At 44.8% G+C, this 7,119-nt stretch overlaps 1 protein-coding gene across 9 annotated transcripts in view; it reads left to right on the top strand.

Moving 5' to 3' along the window:
* Positions 1-7,119, top strand: part of Agtpbp1 (ATP/GTP binding protein 1) — a 120,784-nt gene that overhangs the window by 7,729 nt on the left and 105,936 nt on the right. Inside the window, exon 1 of one of the 9 annotated variants that reach the window (XM_029547303.1) lies at positions 5,962-6,211. The exons of the other annotated variants lie outside the window; for them this stretch is intronic. The gene's annotated coding sequence lies outside the window, so the exon portion shown is untranslated. Of the gene's footprint in view, positions 1-5,961; positions 6,212-7,119 lie in introns of those variants that run through there. 9 annotated transcript variants of the gene reach the window in all.

Here is a 7,119-nt window from a genome sequence, read left to right as displayed (position 1 = left end):
ATGCACTCCCGATTTTCAAGACACAGATCCTCGTTGTTGATGCTCCAGAGCAGCTGGCTGGGTCCTCTGCGTCCCCCAATGCACTCCCGATTTTCAAGACACAGATCCTCGTTGTTGATGCTCCAGAGCAGCTGGCTGGGTCCTCTGCGTCCCCCAAACTGCCACGTGACTCAGCATATTTATAAATTTCAGATGTTAGATTTAGTACTAAGGCCTTAACAAATGTCGAAACAAGAGGCAGGAAGCACCACAGTTCCATTTTTCTTAGCACAGTCTTGCAAAGCTCGCCCTTTATTTGAAATGCTCTGGACCAATACAGTTTCAGATTTGGCAGTTTTGTTTTATTTATTTTTTTGGAAGGAAATATATGGGTGGACTTCACAAACCAAACCTAGGAGTGTCCCCAAATCTAAAATTCTGATGCCTTAAAACTGTTTTAAGTTTTAGGCTATAGATGTTTACTTTGTGGCAGACCATGCCAGGGTGCAATGGGTTGTAAAGTAGAAACAGTTTTTCTTTATAATTAGAGGTTTTTCCCAAGTTTCTGTTACATGTGTAGCTTACTTGTCCCTACAGAGTGGTTGTGTTGCATTAGCCTTCATCTTCCTCTTGTGCAGTATGGCCTGTGGAGGGTACCATGGTGCTGGGACGGAGAGGAGGGCAGGGAGGACTCAGGATCCTTAGCCTTCATCTTCCTCCTATGGAATGCAGCCTGTAGCTATGAAGGCCACACCTCTAGTCAAATAGTGCAGTTCTGTGTACTATACCCTTTCTACAATTGACTTTGACTGTAATGTTGCTGTTTTTATTTACTGTAAGTACCACTATTACTTGGTGCACATCAAAACTCTGATCTTTCAAAGTAACCTCTTCAGATCCCAGATTGAGAAATCTTTGGGGGAAGATCTTGAGACCTTTGGTTATTCTGTTGCACACAAAATGTGTTTACAGTTTGTTTGTGGAGTCAGTCAGCTTTTGCCTGACTTTCCACCGGAATCTTTCACAAGTTAGGTGTGGTGGTAATTAGTTAACTGCTTTGGCTCCTGGCAGGTCTTGAACATGCGTGTTGCACCCGACCAGCAGCTCTGCATTCATGAATGAAAGAAAGATACACACACACACACACACACACACACACACACACACACACACCAGCTTAATTTTGATATGCCTTGACTGGCTCAAAGGATGGGCAGTTCTAATACTCCCTGTGGCTAGTGTGTTTTTCCCTCTGGTATTCTTGGCTCAAGTCTGTGTTTTATCTTTGCTGCCCTGTTACCTTCTGGGCAGCCCCCCCCCACCCCCACTTTCCCCGCCCAGGGCTGCTTTCCCTCTCCACCTACGTTTTGGATGAATTTTCTTGTGCAGCTCTGACCCTGACCCATCTCCTTCAGAGTCATGGCGACTCTCCTCCTTCCTTTCTTCCCCCTCTGCTCCTTCTCCCAGGAACCCAGAAGTTCTGCCTCTCTCTCTGCCCAGCCATTGGTCGTTGGCTCTCTATTGATCAATCAAAAACCAATTGGGAACAGGGACCTTCGAGTTTGGACATGCAGGTTCCTGATTTTTGGGGGCTGAATTAATTCAAAGCATTAGAGTAAACTCCTAACAGTATGCACACATGAATACAGTATGCCTACACATGAGATCATGCATATTCACATGCATCCACACCACATACACACATATGTAAAAAGAACCCAATGCTTACTCTGAGATTTCATCTCACTCCAGACAGAGTAGCTATCATCAAGAAAAGAGACACCAGGCTGGAGAGTTGGCTCAGTGGGTACAGAGCCTTCTGTCAAGGCTGAAGGGCTGACTCCTAGAGTGCATGTGGAAGGAGAGATGGAACGTCTCAAAGTTGTCTTCTGCTGTCGTCCACAAGCTTGCTGTGGCATTCTCCTCCCCCAATAAATACGTAAACTTTAGTTTTCAAAAGGTGATTTTTATTTTTATGTGTACAGCTGTTTAGTCTGCATGCATGTCTGTGTATCATAAACATGCAAGAGCGTGCAGGAGCCTCCCAAAGCCAGAGAGGGCACCAGAATCCCAGGAACTGGAGTTACAGTGGGTTGTTAGGCTTCATCCTGGTTCTCTCTTGAAGAGTAACCCAGTACTGTTAACTGCTAAGCCAGCTCTCCAGCTCCAGAGGAATAATTAAAAAAAAAAAAAAATGGACAAGAAATGCTGGTGAGGATGTGTGAAGGAGAAATTCTTATTCACTGCTGGTAGGAGTGTAAACTAGCACCCTCTGTTATATGACCAAGATATACCTCTCCTGGGGATAAACACCTGTCTATTCATGTTCATTGATCATATTAGTCACAGTAGCAGGAAGATGGAATCAGCCTAAATGCCCATTAGCAGATGAATAGATAATGAATGTGTATGTGAATAAATTAATATTATTCAGCTGTAAAAACTGAAAATGAAATTTGAAGGAGATGGGTGGATCTTGAAAGTATTTAGTACTTCTTAGTATGTAAGGGTCTGAAATCGCTGAAGGAAGACCCAGACTCAGATAGCATGCAAAGACAAAGAGTGATTATTCTGCAGAAACATTGATCATACTAAGGTTGGATCATTTTTTTTTCAGAATGGCAACACCTGCAAAGACATTTGAGCTCATTTTATAACAGAGCTGCGTAATTGCTTCTGAGATAACAGACTTCTAAAATTTAGGGCGCATTCCAAGGGATTACAGAAACCATTAACAGAAGGGAAGGCCATAAAGAAGATATACATCACAGCACCACGGGTGCAAAAACAGGAGATAAGATATTGACTGGGTTATCTATACAAAACTTCAAGGAGGGCTTAGTTACAGTTTTAAACTTTCCATGACCTTGTGAGCTAGTAGTATATACATGTAGGCATTCTCTGTTATATCTTCTTATTCAATATATGACTGAATTTATGTGCATAGTTGCAGTGAGCTCTTTGCTGTGTGAACACACACTCTGAGTTGTACAAGTACTGATAACAAAGGGCAGAGATAAGGATGCTTTCTCTAGCCTCTTGCTGTGTCTCTTTGAGGTGCTAACTGGAGGCTGTAGTTTCCAGCCTCAAAGAGACTCAGACAGGCAGATTAGCTGCAAAAGCAAAGTACCTTAGCCAGTGGCTTGTGGCATAGTTTCTGGGTGGAGATAAGATAGGTTATGAAAAATGAACTCCTCAAGTATTTATGAGTTTTTGCCTGCAAATATGTATGTATGTGTACCATGTGTATGTCGGGTCAGTGTTGGATCCTTGAACTGGAATATGGATAATTGTGTGCTAAGAACTGAACTCAGGTCTTCTGCAAGAGCAAGTTATCTTAACTACTAAGCCATTTCTTTAGTCCCATATCTGCAATGTATTGTGATAACCCAAGACTCAGAAGGGCAAAGATAGCATGTTCTTTTACATATGGAAATGCTAGCTTATTATGAATGTGTGTGTGTGAGCTTGTGTGTGTGCACACTTGCCTGTGAGCATGCATATGTGGGTATGAACTTGTGTGTGTGTATATATGTGGGCATAGGCCATGCAACTAGAAAGGAAATGACAATGAGGTGGGTGCTGAGGAGGCGAGGGAGACAGGCACTACAACATACGAAGGAGGGAAGAGGCTATGGAAGGTCCCAGGGCTGTGCTCAGGGAGCTGGGGAGAAAGGGCAGGGAGGGGAGTCAGCAAAAGCAAAGTTTGTTTGAAAATGCCAGAAGGAAACCTAATGCTGTGCCTGCTAATTGAAAAGTTTTAAAATAAAAATAAATTGTTATTCTATTTGGACTTGTGTAACAAACTCCCATAAACTGGGTAGCTTTTAACCAACATGCCTTTTTGTGCATAGTTTAGAGGCTGGGAAATTCACAAGGCATTGGCAGTTTCTATAGTTGGTAAATGGACAAGCTAGCCAGTTTATATTTTTAAATCATATACACTATGTATCTTAAGGCATGTAATTAAATATCTAAGTAAGCATATTATTTATATATTTAAGATATATATAAGGGATACTAACTATCATACTTGAGGGGCTCTCCCCTCATGAGCTAGTTTTGTTTCAGAAGGCTGTTTCCCCATTGCTATCCTGGTGGTGGTGACGAAGTCACTGAGTTCTGGAGCTTACACCACCGTTCAGACCACAGCAAAATGCTGTTGGTTGGCTGTGTGTGTCGGGGTAAGGGTGGGGGGCTGGCTTCACTATGTAACCCAGATCGGTCTTGAACTCAGAGTGCTCAGACCTACTTGAGCCTTCCCAGTGCTGAGTTTACAAGTGTAAGCCAATAGGTTTGTCTTGGCTTTTGTTTACTCTTGAGAATCAGTGTGGTTTAGAGGGCAGAAAGTGTTCTAAAAACAGCGGGCAAGGACCCTGTGTGTCCTTGGGTCTAGATGGCTGGTGGTATTAAGTAGGACCCTTGAGATGGGCTCTGCTGAAAAACAAGTGGATCAGAAGAACAGCTGTGAGCCCTGTGCTGGGGAACAGTTTGAGCGAGGGTCCCAGGGTAAGACTGAACCTAGTGTGCTGGGGGAACAGTGTGAGCAAGGGTCCCGGGGTAAGAGTGAATCTGGTGAGGTGGGGGAACAGTTTGAGCAAGGGTCCCAGGGTAAGACTGAACCTGCTGTGGTGGGGGAAAGCCAGGCGTCTCTCAGCCAACATTCCAGCTGTGCGAAGAAGGAAATGGCTGGGAATATTCCCATAGGTGATTTGGTGTCATCGAAGTGGAAAGTTGTGTTGAGCTTTGAGCTGATGGATGGCAGGTTTTTTCTGTGGTGGCCTGTTGCCCTCCAGGATTTTGGGATTGTCCCTTCAGGGTGTTGTATTAGAATAAACTGTAGTTGGAATGTAGAAAGGAGACTGGTGATATAAGACGTGGGATGATTGGAGTTTGGATGTGTGCATATTATTATTATTATTATTTGCTAACATGTTCTCTACAGTGTATAGAGGTCAGAAGACAACTGAAGTCGGGTCTCTCCTTACCGCGTGGGCCCTGGACGGTCGACCCAGGTTATCAGGCTGGGTTGCAGATCCTTTATGATGGAGCCATCTTATGTGTCCTCTGTAGAGTGACCTCAACTTTCCTATGACCTGGATATGGGAAGGATATGGAGGAGAAGAGGGTGAACGCCACAGTCCAGGGAGAGCAGTTAGACGAGAGTTGGGTAGTTTACGGCAGGCAGAGGTGGGAGCGAAGGTTAGTGGGTTTGTTGTCTGACCTTAATGCCAAGTGAGATGTTTAGCTCTGAAGCCAGGTGACGTTACCAAGTCTAGAGTTGGAAGAGGGCAGAAACACCCAAGCCCCGTGCTTCCAGTAAAGGCCGGGCAGAAGGCCAGAGTGTGGTAGAGTGTTTGCCTGAGGGCCTTTTCCTGTGTCACAGCTGTGAGGGACAAGTAAGCTGACTGGTAATTACCAGTTGTGTTTAGTGATAATGACAAGACCTGTGTTGGTAGTTGTGACAGTGTGACAAAGGAGAAAGCAGCATGGAATCGTTATGGCGGTGGTGAGAGGAGAAGGCTGAGTATGTCCTAGCTCAGCACGGCCTGGGAGCGTCCCCTCTGTCCCTGAGAGTCATTCTGGAGTCATTGGTTCCCAGGGCCCTGGACTCTGTCTCTTTCCCTTCTCAGTTTCCTTTTCTGTCATCATGGGAGTAAACGTGACTTTTTTCTGTACTCCCTAATAAAGAGTCTAGGGACGTGCCTGAAGCTGAGCATGTTATTGTAAATCATAGATATGAATATTTTTAGACAATATTTTTATTTGAGAATTTCATACTATATATTTTGAACATATTCATATCCTCCCCACCCTCCTATCATTTCCTATCCAGCTTCGAGGTCTTTTTTTTTTTTTTTTTTTTTTTTAATCTATTTTTACCTCCATTGAGTCCAGTTTATGTTGCCCATTTACCCTGGCATGTGATTGATCTACGAGGTGTCACAACATTAAAGACAAATGACTCTCCCTCACCTAGTGGCTGTCGAATGCTGTTAGAGACACAGCTAGTGGGGGGATTTATTCCTACTTGCATTGTCTATGCTGGGGTTCTGTCTGTTTGGAGCTTGTACAGGTCTCATGTCTGCTGTCACATTGGTTGTGAGCTCATGTGTACAACTGCCCTGTTGTGAAAAAAGTAGTTTCCTTGACGTTATCCACAGTTCTGCCTCTTACAGTCTTTCTGACTGATGCCTCTTTGTGAAGACCCGAGCCCAGGTTCACAGTAAGGGTGAGAGGTGGAATGCATACTTGAATTCCAGCTCTTGGGTGAGCCAGGAGGTTGGAGGTTCAGGCCAGCTGGACTGCTTTGGGGGAACTTCATCTCAGGAAACAGAAACCAGAAAGTTACTGGCTTTTCATTGGATGTGCTGCTAACACAGTTTTAAGGAACACTTTGCTTCCTTGCTTTAGAGGTAGGGTCTTCCCATCTGTCTGTGCAGAGTGCTGGGATTGCAGGTTCTCCTGGTTAGTCAGGGTGGTGCAGGCTCTGCCTGGAGTTAACCGAACCTTACCCTCCAGCCCTGGGTGCAGGCTCTGCCTGGAGTTAACTGAGCCTCACCCTCTAGCCCTGGGTGCAGGCTCTGCCTGGAGTTAACTGAGCCTCACCCTCTAGCCCTGGGTGCAGGCTTTGCCTTGAGTTAACTGAGCCATACCCTTCAGCCCTGGCTCTGCCTAGAGTTAACTGAACCACACCCTCCAGCCCTGGCTCTGCCTGGAGTTAACTGAGCCTCACCCTCCAACCCTGGGTAGTTTCTACTTGTTTGAGACAAGGTCTGCTACCTCGGAACACCATACTATGTCCATCTCCGAGTGCTGGGATTGTGGGTTATTCATGTCTCCATGTCTAGCTTTTAAGCTGGCCAGGACAGTCTCTGCTTAGGGCAGCGATAGGAACTTTGAAAGCTCATATGAGGCTTCCTGCTACCTTTCTGTGTCATATTTATCTTGGAAATTGACTTCATGTAGTTAACAACCTAGAGAAAAAGCACAACTAAAGGAAAACGGTGCAATTTCAAATTTGTCAACGACCTTAAGAACAGTCCACATAAATGCAAATCAAAACAACCCTGAGATTCCATCTCACACCAGTCAGAATGGCTAAGATTAAAAATTCAGGTGACAGCAGATGCTGGCGAG

Source organism: Mus pahari, chromosome 16 (genome assembly GCF_900095145.1).
Source record: "Mus pahari chromosome 16, PAHARI_EIJ_v1.1, whole genome shotgun sequence".
Lineage (NCBI taxonomy): Eukaryota > Metazoa > Chordata > Mammalia > Rodentia > Muridae > Mus > Mus pahari.
The sequence above is the reverse complement of the archived record's forward strand: the minus strand, read 5'-3'. Positions and strand labels throughout refer to the sequence as shown.